The 11,513-nt window shown below is 42.7% G+C and overlaps 1 long non-coding RNA gene across 1 annotated transcript; it reads left to right on the forward strand.

The window, feature by feature from the left end:
* Window positions 1-474: 474 nt before the first annotated feature.
* On the forward strand, window positions 475-11,305 carry LOC136481281 (uncharacterized). The gene is made up of 3 exons (XR_010764662.1): window positions 475-663; window positions 9,824-9,973; window positions 11,029-11,305. It is a non-coding gene; the product is annotated as an uncharacterized lncRNA (long non-coding RNA).
* Window positions 11,306-11,513: the final 208 nt, after the last annotated feature.

An 11,513-nucleotide genomic window follows, 5' to 3' on the forward strand; every position in this document is an offset into this window, starting at 1 on the left:
CTAAGAGAATAATGTACGTTAAGGAGATCACTTCATGAGACAGTACATGAGAGATGTATGGGCTATGGTGTGGTGTTGGTTGTGGCCGGTGTGGCTAGGACAATGTTATGCTTGGTGCATGCATGGGTTTAAGTGTGCACGTTTGGTTTGGTCAAGTATGGCTCATGTATGGAGGCATAGATCCGAATTGGCCTGTTGGTGCTAGACGTGCATGCGTGTGGTGCTGCATGCACAGTTTGACCAGGTGCTGTACGTTGGTGCTGTGACTTGGTCAGGTAGGAGGCATGCAGGCCAGTGCATGTACGTTAGGACTAGTGTCCATGTTGGACACGTTTTGGTGCTTGGCTCACACGGTAGGTGTTGGCCGAGTAAAAGGAGATCAAGGCTGCGCCGGCTATGTAGCATTGCGTGACCGAATTGCAAGGGCCAGGAGACCGTGCATGACCGAGCAGGACAGGCCGGGCTCATCAGGTAGATAAAAGGAGACCGAGGCTCGTCGGTCTGGTGGTGGAGAATAGAACAGGCAGCGCAGGACAGGACGTCACGGCGGCTGTGTTTTAGGGTTTTGGAATTCGTCGAGAATTTTTTGTACGGATGCTTGTGTGATGCATCTTGTAAATACATCTATGCAATAAAGATCAAGGTTTGATAATTAATGTGTTGGTAATCTCTGTTCCTTTGCTCAGCTCTTTCTCATCTATTTAATTTGTATGCCTAGCTTTTAGTTTTAGATTGATTTCTTGTTCTCAAGAATAGTTTTGTTTCGATCCATCTAAAGCTGTGCTAGGGCATTGTGTTACTGATATGAGAAGTTTGATTGATTAATCTTTATTAGATTAGATTTTGTTTAATCACAGTTTTTAGAGCTTGATCAATTCTCATCACTTCCTGAATCAGCGAGCTTGTTTATTTTATATCTAGAGTTCTAGATATCCGATTTTCGTGATTTCAGTTGGGTTAGTTCAAGAATTTTATCTACTTTAATCTGTAAAAGTTTGACATCAATCAGATCTACAGGTTTTGGTCGAGATTATTTGTATTAGAGGCGTAGTGTTATGTCCAGAACTGAAAATGAGGCTTAGTTCGGTTTTGTGTTTAGGGGGAAGTTTTAAAATTAGTTTTTGGCTTCAACAATCATTCACCCCCTCTCTGATTGCCTATCTAGATATGAATCGATCCTACAGCCAAGAAATGGAACCGAATGGCGAAAACAGCCTCTGGCCGATTCATGTTTCTAAGCAAGCACTACTACAGAAATGAGATCTAGTCCCGGTTGGGAACTAGCTCTACTCCCGGTTTCCCGCGTAGCTTACCACCCCACCTACACAACACATCTAACAATGGATGTGATGCTTTCCTTTTGAACTAACCCATTCGGGGACAACCGGGACTAGAGGGTCTACCTTTAGTCTGGGTTGGTAACACCAACCGGGACTAAAGGTTAGAGAACTTTTAGTCCCGGTTTAGCCGTTGGGCAGGGACCTTTAGTCTCGGTTGGAGACACCAACCGGGACTAAAGGCCTTCTAGTCCCGGGGGCAAAAAATGTCGAGGCTAATGTCAAATTGAGACATCGTTCTAAAGTCTGTTCTCTAGTAGTGAAGAAACTAGAAATGTTTCTTCGTTGAAACGTTTCTTGTTTCACCGTTTGGAAGTTATTCTTTGGTTCCCGCTGAGAATTCGGAACGTTTCAGCTTGCCAAACACACCCTTAATAATTATGCCCCGGATTCTGAACAACATCTAACCTGTCATGGCAGTTCTTAATAAAAGTCTAGTGTCAAACACCTTGTACGAAACATGGTAATAGTCTGTCTTACGCAACAGAAAAGCTTTTTTTTCCCCTTTCTTTTGGAGGAGAATACACAGCACACATGTTAACACACTAGACCTGATTCATGATTATTTATTATGGTCAACACTCAACTGTGCATAATAATACTCGTAAGTCCTGATTACGAGCATGTTCGCTGGTTGGTTTCTGGGCTGATAAGTTCGGCTGGTCCTGGTTTGTTGTGAGAGAAAAACACTGTTGGCTAGCTAATAAGCCATGGCTAAAACCAACAAACGAACATGCTGTACATAGTCTGTACTTGTGACTCTGTTGCATATGCATAACCTATCACAATCAATTTGTCACCTTCCGTCAGGTGTTTCTCCCGTGTTCCACACATGGATAGATGAACCAAATTGTTGATAAACCAAACCTGAAAAAAGAATAAAAATGACATATAAATATATTTTGTTAGTCTGTGAGATGGAATAAGGATTAAAGAGACAAAAGCATTGCCAAGGAGAAACGTGGCGCCAGAAACTAATGCAAACAAGAAGCTCAATATATTGGATTTCGAACATATTATGCGATCAGCATTCAATAGACTAACAAACAGCTAGTATACATATATGCAGTAGTAACAGCAGGAATTACGTCTTAGTGTCTTACAAAGACAAAAGGTAAAGCTGAACTAATAACATATCATCTAGGTTCATGAACAATAATCTACAACGATAATAGATATCCACGGTTCATGCAAATGACAAGATATTAAATGTGTAAAGAAGTTAATGGATCCTGCAGACGGACGGCAAATCATTAAAAAGCATTCCCTGATGAGCAAGTATTTACAAAAGTTGTTTCCTAATTAATCCCGGAGAAATGAATGAAGGCAAAAACATTGTCAGATTATTGGCAATATATATAGCCTCTTCTATTTGAAGAGGAATTGATTTTATTTTAGTCTCAAGCTCTTCATCAATTTATAGTCAGCCAGAACAAAGTGGGCAATAGAATAGGTCAACAAACTTGCAGTGGGAAAATCTGCTTACAAGTTAAACCTATCCTCTTCGTGGTACACTCCTCCTCTACCCTCTAACCATTCATCTTAAAAAGAGCCTCCTCCTCTCCTCTCTTTTCCATCTTCAACCAAGAGAAGAGCTAGAAGAAGAGACTCATTCCTCGTTCTTCTTTTCTTCATCCTAGAAAATTCTTCTTCAAGACTTCCCTATCCTAGATAGACAAATTCTCTTTAAGGCTTCTCTATCCTAGACAAAGAGTTAGAAGAGATTATCGAAGAAGGGAACCACTCTCTCTCCTTCGAATTGAAAAAGGGATGACAAACTCTCTCCTTCAAATCGAAGAAGGGATGACGACTCTCTCCTTCGATTCAAATCGAAGAATGGACTCATTTCAAGGGATGACGGACTCTCTCCTTCGAATCGAAGAAGGGATGACGGACTCTCTCCTTCAAATCGAAGAAGGGACTCATTTCATTTCATCGTCCATGACGAGCGGGAAGAAGAGACCCTTATAACAAATGGCCCTTTTTACTTTCATCGTTCACAAAGTAGGCAGAGCACTCTATCCACATCGGTGCAGTTTGATTCTTGTTCTCAAATCTACCTTGTTCGAGTTTGAGGTATGAAAATATATGTGAGATCTGACTTCTTTTATCAATCGAGGTATGAAAATATTTTTCAGATCTGGTTTCTTTTATCATTTACTAGGGCCGATGTTTTTGGATCTTAGAGGTCGATGTTCTCAGAGATCTGAATTATGAAGGTCATATTTTCTTATATGATATAATTTAGATTATATTATGACAGTTGTTTCTCTGGCCGAGACCGAACCCGAACCATCAAAATGGCGAATGGGCCACTCCTAGCTTTCCACTCACTCGTTTGGGCGGCCTGACGGACGCACCTGATGGAAGGAAGGTCATGACTAAGGGATAAAAGGAAGGTCATGACCAAGGGATGAGGGACCTGCCCAGCCATATGGATGTGGTGTGATGCCGAGACGGGTGTTTGCCATTAAGTGGACCGGGTTTAGGAGTGGGTGGCTGGCTAGACCCGCTTTGGCTAGACGCTATTGCCGGATAAGCGATGGGTGAGTGGCTGGCTGGACCCACTTTGGTAGGATGCTTGTCGGACGGCGACGACATTTATTATTAGCAGCCAATGTTTTAAATAGCGGGCTATGCTACCTAAGCTATAAAAAGCTATAGTGGGCTACAGCGGAAGCTATTCATTTTGCGGTTTTATAAAAAAACATGAAAATTCTTAATGAATTATGCACATAAACATTTAACTAGACAAAAAAATTTGAACACAAATACTTAAATACATGAATATCTAGGAGGATATGTTTCCAAGTCAATTATGTTGGAACTAACAGTTCTAAATAAGAGGGAGAGAGAGGGAAGAGAGAGCTCGGTGGTGGAGAGGGGACACACTACGGTTTTGAACAACTGGAAATGAGTGGGAGGAGAGGTCCCTTGCCCTGATGCCCTTGGGCAGTTATATAGGCAATTGATATTTACAAGTGACCTCTTGGTGGGGTTGGATTTCACATGACACTACTCTAGCTACTAGTTGGGCCTTTTCTAGGGAAGACTTGGCCCATATACCTCATGGGCTCCCCAAACATCGCTCTCGGCAAGCACTTTAATAGAAGGGGCTTCACCAACACTTCAATGACTCACCATGCCAACACTTCCACGTGTGGGGCCTCACCATCATCTTTAGCGACCACAATGACTAACCTTCAATGCCAACAACTAGAGGGGCTTCTCCGAGAACTCTGACGTCAATACCGACAATGTATCTTCATCAATATCTTCGATTCTTCGGTGACTACAACAACTTGTCTTCGTCAAAACTTTGGCAACTTTAGCATTCACAACGACTCGCCTCTAAAGTGGACCGTGACGCCTAAGAGGGGGGGGGGTGAATTAGGCAACTTAAAATTCTAACTCTAAACTATGGCCTCCTTTTCTACCCTTAGCAAAACCTATGCAAAAGATAAATTATCTAAATGTGCAACTACGGTTTTGCTAATGTGTTGCTATCTCTACCGCAAAAGGAGTAAGTAATCAATATAAATGCGGAGGCTAAAGAGTAAGGTAGAGATATGCAAACTCCCGTCGACGACTCTGGTATTTTTACTGAGGTATCGAGAAGCGCACAAGCTTCCCCCTAGTCCTTGTTGGAGCTCCTCGCAAGGAATCCCTCGCAAGGGCCAAGCTCCCAGTCGGGTAACTCCGTGGATAGCCTCGGGCCTTCCCCACACGCAAGTGGATCTCCGACATGCCTTCCGGCAAGCCTCTCCCAGATGCTCCCCGCCGTCTTCACTATCAAGCTTCTGGCCAAAATGCCGCGGGCCTTGTTTCCTCCGGTACAAGGTGGCGGCCACACCACAAACGCGGTTGGTATGATCTCGCAAGACTACAAGCCCCTCCGATGTACAACAATTGTGCGTGCAAGCACCGAGTGGTAAGAGGTATGCAAACCTCACTAAACACTAGGCCTAAACCTAGAGCAAGCGCATAAGCGGTGGTCTAATCAACCTAAGCACTTCGCGAAGCACCTACGCTAATCACCTAATGAAAAACTAAGCACTATGCAATTGGATATCACTAAAATGGTATATCAACACCCTAGATATGTTTCCTCAGCTCCACATCCCTCAAATGGATGGTTGGGGGGTCTATTTATAAGCCCCACTGAGAAAGTAGCCGTTGGGGACGAAATCCTGCTTTTCTGCTACTGACCGGACTCTGACCAGCGTCCGGCCAGCACTAACTAGACGCGTCCGGTCACGAAAACGGCTCTCTAAAACCTTACTGATGTTGACCGGACTCTGGCACTCAGTGTCCTGTGCAGCGTCCTGTGCATCGAAGCGTCCGGTGTAGCGTCCTATGCAGTGTCCGGTCGCTACTATTGACTCTGTTGTTGCCGAGCCTCTTGATCGGAGCGTCCGGTGCAGCGTCTGGTGCAGCGTCCTATGCATCGGAGCGTCCGGTGCAGCGTCCTGTGCATCGGAGCATCCGGTGCAGCGTCCTGTGCAGCGTCTAGTCACCTCTTTGAGCTTGTTTCTTCACGATCTTGCGTCCGGCTTAGTTTCTATCTTTGTGCTTGGACTTTGCTTGATATCTTGGGTCTTCTCTTGTGCTTCTGAGGTCTTGCTTATGGTGTTGATCATCGGATCATCACGTCGCCTTCGTTCAAGTCACGTCTTGCATCCTATTGAACTACAAATAATCACTTATAAATTCATTAGTCTAATTTGGTTGTGTTGGTCATCAAATACCAAAATCCAAAGTAAATGGGCCTAGGGTCCATTTTCCTTACAATCTCCCCTTTTTTGGTGATTAATGACAACACGACCAAAGTAAACAAATAATAGAATTTTGAAATTTAAAAACTACCTACTTGCTAGGATGCAATGCAAGGGGCAAGATTATATGATGCTAAAAGATACTTCTTGTAAAACTAAGGAATATCACATAAAAACTTATCTTGCTCTTGCAAATATCCCCATGTGGCATTATGGATTTAAGCCTTGCTTTCTATAAATTCTCCCCATTCCATAGGCAATCCATAAACCACTCCTCTCCCTTTCTCAGACCATTACCACTTGTAGACCATTATAGTCTAGCTTTTGGTCTTACAAATTAATGCTTGTTTTTGGTCCTCTAAATTCTCCCCCTTTGGAATCAAACACCAAAAAGAAAGACATTAGTAGCACAAGGGAGGGTTAAACTTTGTGATCCTTTGTGTGTGGAGTGGAATAGGTCACCAAATTTGACTCTCATATTATATAGATTAAGCTCTCCCTAAATATATGCATACATATGGTAGAAGGCAAAGCATAGGCATAATTGGTAAATTATTGCTCAAGGGAATTTAATCTATATAATGCATGGAGAAAGCATATAAATATCAAAATGAAATCAACATGATGATATTGGTTTAGAAATACCACATGTGGAACCCAATTTGATTTCTACCACTTGCAATAGGTGGTGGATATTCGAAGTATGATGCTTAACTCCGGGGACTCCATTTTCCTTGCAATGAGACTACTACACATATGATAAGCTTGAAAAGGTGTTAGTCTCAAGGCATCCAACTTGTAGAGTAACCTCCCTCTAAATTTGTGCACACAAGTGTGGAATACTTGTAAGAATCATGCACATTGATTTTAGGATCAAAATACCACTTGAAAGATGACATCACATGAATGTGAGAGTCATTTTCGAATATGTTATTCGGAAGAGATTATTTACAATTTAGACTTTGGCACATATTAGATGAACAATTGTAAGACAAGCTATGTGTCGTGCTCCTAAACAATTTAAATCATGTAGGTTTGCTCCAAGGGTTAAGAATGAAACCGAGCAAGCCTACCATAAGATATACCTAGTATATGTGTAACACCCCTGGTGTTAGGCTTGCATGATTGCACTTGCATTCCATGAACATGAGCATTATTCATCCATTCATGAGCTTATTTTACATGAAACATGTTATCGAAACATTGCAACATATTGTATATTTCATGAGTGTTGTTTTTATTTATGAAATGATTAGTGTGCAACACTCAAGTGCAACATGTGCAACTTACTTTAGTGGAACCTAGCTAGTTAGTACGATACAACAAGATCATGAAACATGTGAAACATGACCAGGAAACAAATGTAACATTTTAATTGTTTTTCATCGTTTCAGCGCATTCTATGCTTGATTCTTGTGTGACCAATGTCTGGTATGGCTAAATATATTTCCAAACATCTTAGCTATGCTTAGAAAGTCGTTACGAACAATGTTCATGTTGGTCATTTTGCCTAATTAAGGTTCCAAATCATGATTTGACTTATTTTGACTCCTAAACTATTTAGTTTGACTGTTTAAAAAGTATAACTTAGAGTCTATGCATGTCTGAGCAACCTAAAACAAAGTTGTAGCAAATTTTATAAGGAACAAACTTTGTTTTGAAACCAAGTTATGAAAATGTGCACAACATGCTCAAATAGGGCCCACAAGTTAGAAATTGGGTTGGGATCAACACTTAGAATTTTTCTAAGTACAAAACTCCACTTTTCAGTTTCTTGAACACGACTTTGGCATGATTTTACTCTCTGTCCTTTGCGAATTAGACCTTGATCTCTAAAGGAGTTTTGTAGATGGATGGTAGGTCTACATTTTTCATGAACACAGTTTATGCAAAGGAGCCATGGATTAGCCGTGTTGACACGTCGAAATGTCGCTGACAGCCACGGTCATCGAGTTCTGAATCGTAACGTTTCTGAAAACGTTTAGGGTCACCGTGGCTGACCAGCTCAGAAGCTTGACGCCGCGTGTCCGCCACCCGTCGCTGGCCTTCTACTCGCGCTGGCCACGCGCCATGGGCATCCTGACGCTACTGGCCGTGTCTTGAGCACCCCGCATGCCTGCCCGACCGAGTCGCCTGCTTCATTTGCATTTCTTCGCCTCCCACCGCGCACCGCAACAGAGCCGCTGCAGCTCCGCCGTTGCTGACCAACCTTCGCTCGTGCCTAGCTCCCGCGTCTCTGCAAAAACACGTTGCCTAGTTCACCCAGAGCCTCGTTGTGATCCCCTCTACCACCTCCACCATTCAATCGAGTCAGTTGAGTCGTGGTAAGCGTGTATTCGTTGTTTCTTCCACCGCCGCCATGGCATGTCCTCGCCGGAGTTGAGGCCGCCGTGGTCGGGGTAGCTGGAAACTCCCTCGTCCTCCTCTCTTTGCCTGGGTAGCACCGTAGCAACCCCCGGTAGCTCATGCCGAGCTCGGTTGAGTCAGTCATGGCTTGCTATCGCCGGCGTCTCACGCCGGAGCGCTGCCGTGCCGCCATCACCGTCGACGAGCCCCCTCCGCTAGGTCTTTGGTCTCATCGGTAGCACCATTCGACGCGGCTCGTCACGTAGATCGTGTAGGTGCTGTTGATTTCGCTGGAGGAGCCACCGTCGGCGAGCTCGACCATCGCCGCGCCATCGCGTGCCGTCTCCCCTGTTCTGTGTCAATGACAGGCGGGTCCGGCTGACAAGCGGGTCCCACGCGTCAGTGACAGTTTAGTGATAGGCTAGTTCAAATTAACAGATTTCTATGCTGTTTTGTAATAATTGTATCTCTAGTTTTGTAGCTTCAAAAATTGTGAAATAAATTTGGTAGTGTTCCTTAGGAAGTCTAGTATTTAGGAAAAATATAGTCTTGATACTTACAGTGGAAATTTTGGAAGATTTAAATAGAAATTTGAAATGTGTTTTTGAATGCATGTAAACTTGTTTATTTTATAGCTAGAGTTTCTGTGGTCTAAAAATTATGAAATTTTGTGGGTAAGCTATCCTTGCTTAGTAGAAGCTCTGGTAAAAATTTGAGAGTCATTGCGTGTATGGTTTTTGAGTTATAGATTTTCCTTTTATCATTAAGTAATACTTGTATGAATTTTCATAATTTTTCTATAGATCCAGTAAAGGTAAAATTTGGTGAGTGCTATTCTTATGCTAGAATGATACTAGGAAAAATGTGAAATATGTTGCTTGACACTTTTAACTAAGGTTTTCTATTTATGCCTTTTTAAGCATTTATGCCTTGTCATTTTTGTGTAGGCTATTTTACTTATCCAAATGCCATGAAAATTTTATGATAGTCTACTTAGAGTAGTACTATGCTACTGTAATTTTCTCAGATTTTTATGAACACTAGAAATATATGTTGTTGTGTAGCCCTAGTTTAAAATGAAATCAAATGATCTTCTTTAATGCGAGTTTAGTTAATAATGTTTTCCTTGGTGTATCTTTGTAGCATCTTAGTTTGCTGTGGTGATTTGGCATGTTAGTACAGTGGTTGTCATAGTAGATAGTAGTACATGTTCTTGGATGATGTTGACTACCTTGTAGAAGAGCTTTGCTACTACTATGTCCAATGAAGTTAAACATGGTCATCTACATTTCATGCATCATGATCATTACATGTCATCTCTCCGATGCACCTATGCATTAGCACTTATACATTTGCATCATACAGGATCGCAGGAGGAGTTGCTAGTAGCAGTTCAGGAAGAGCAGACCGGGACCGATCCACAAGAAGTCCAGGCATAGGAGGTGCCCGAGGAAGAAGAGCAAGGAGAGGACTTGCCGGAGTGCGTGGATCACCAACCTAGTTCGTTCGAACGAGGCAAGCCCCGGAGCATTCTAAGTCTCCTACTTTACAAAAGCAATTCTTTCTATATATATATGAGTTTACATATTGTGCATTAAGTTGTAGGAGTTGATTGAAACCGTTGATGCATTCCTTACTATCCTTGCCTACCTTACTACCTTTTCCCTGTTAGGTCAGGATCGAATAACTGCTTAGCCTTGCTTAGACCGGTAGCGATCGGTGATACCCGATCACCTACATTATAGGTGGTTACTGGAAGAAATTAGCTATGGAAAGAATGATGTTCTGGAATTAAACGTATGTGATGGAAAATTGGAGACCGGACAGAAAAGTTGGAGGCAACCAGACAGGGTTCTGGGGTGCTGTTAGTTTCCGTCTGTGTCGATTAAGGACCGATCGTTGCTCGTCCCTCTTGTCATGTTGAACGCATGCCTCACATTTAGCTGGCCGAATAAAGTACTTTTCGACCGCGAAGCTAGTGGCACTATTCGGGCTGGGATCTACACGGGTGCGCGTATTGGTGCTGATGGGGGTATGACAGGGGCGTGAAGAGTGAGCCCAAGGGCAGGTGTGACCTGATTCCTGGCAGTCGGGCGGTCCCTAGGTACTGCGGCTCCAGATTGTCCCACGGCTACCTAAAAAGTGTCATTGGTGATCTGTAGCTCACTTGATCGGTGGGTGTGGTTTGTGTGAGGAATAAATCACCAGCTGGTTAGGAATCGATTCGAATCGCCATCGCTCCTGGATAGTGAGCACTTAACTCGAGCTACGGCATCGTAGTAATTATTATGGAACAATGATGGTTATCTAGATGGTATGGGCATGCTAAAGCTAAATTGGTAACTGGATATTAATGGTTAATCATGTGATTGCTATAGTACAGGTGCTTACCTAGATGAATAGGTTATAATAAAGAGGATGCAAAGTATTTAAAATGATGTTTTCAGGATAGCTTATGCTTTTCGCAAACAGGTCAGCTAGCCCACTAAAGAAAGCCTTGCATAATCCTTGGTGTTGCTTTATTTTGGTTTAAGGCGGGTAAGTCTGGCTGAGTACCTTCTCGTACTCAGGGCGTTGTTCCCATTGTTGTTGCTGATGGTCAAATGTACTACGGCTATTGCATTAACTGCCTGTATCCGGCGATGGGTGACAACTAGGACCAAGGGCAAATGGTCACTCCGTATCTCTCATCTGATGCTTTTGTTGGAGATGACTACCTACTGGCACTGTATCTGAACTAAAAGTGTGTGTGTGGCTTTAAAACTATTTACTTCCGCTATTTCAGTTGAACTCGGTTTGTAATAACTTTATGTTCTAAACTCTGATGTATCCACTGTCGTTGTGAACCTTATGTAACGTGTGAAGGTATTTGCTAAACTTGTACGATCTTGGTTTGTATGTCGATTGGTTTGAAATCCTTCGTGGTTTCACGGACTACCGGGTTATACGGGTTTAAGTTTGCTAAATTATCTGCTTCGGTGGAGGATTTTCTTACTTAATCTCGTATAATTGGTCGGTTCTGTTACAATATGCATGACAAAAGATATAAGCATGC

This window comes from Miscanthus floridulus, chromosome 1 (genome assembly GCF_019320115.1).
Source record: "Miscanthus floridulus cultivar M001 chromosome 1, ASM1932011v1, whole genome shotgun sequence".
NCBI classification, from domain to species: domain Eukaryota; kingdom Viridiplantae; phylum Streptophyta; class Magnoliopsida; order Poales; family Poaceae; genus Miscanthus; species Miscanthus floridulus.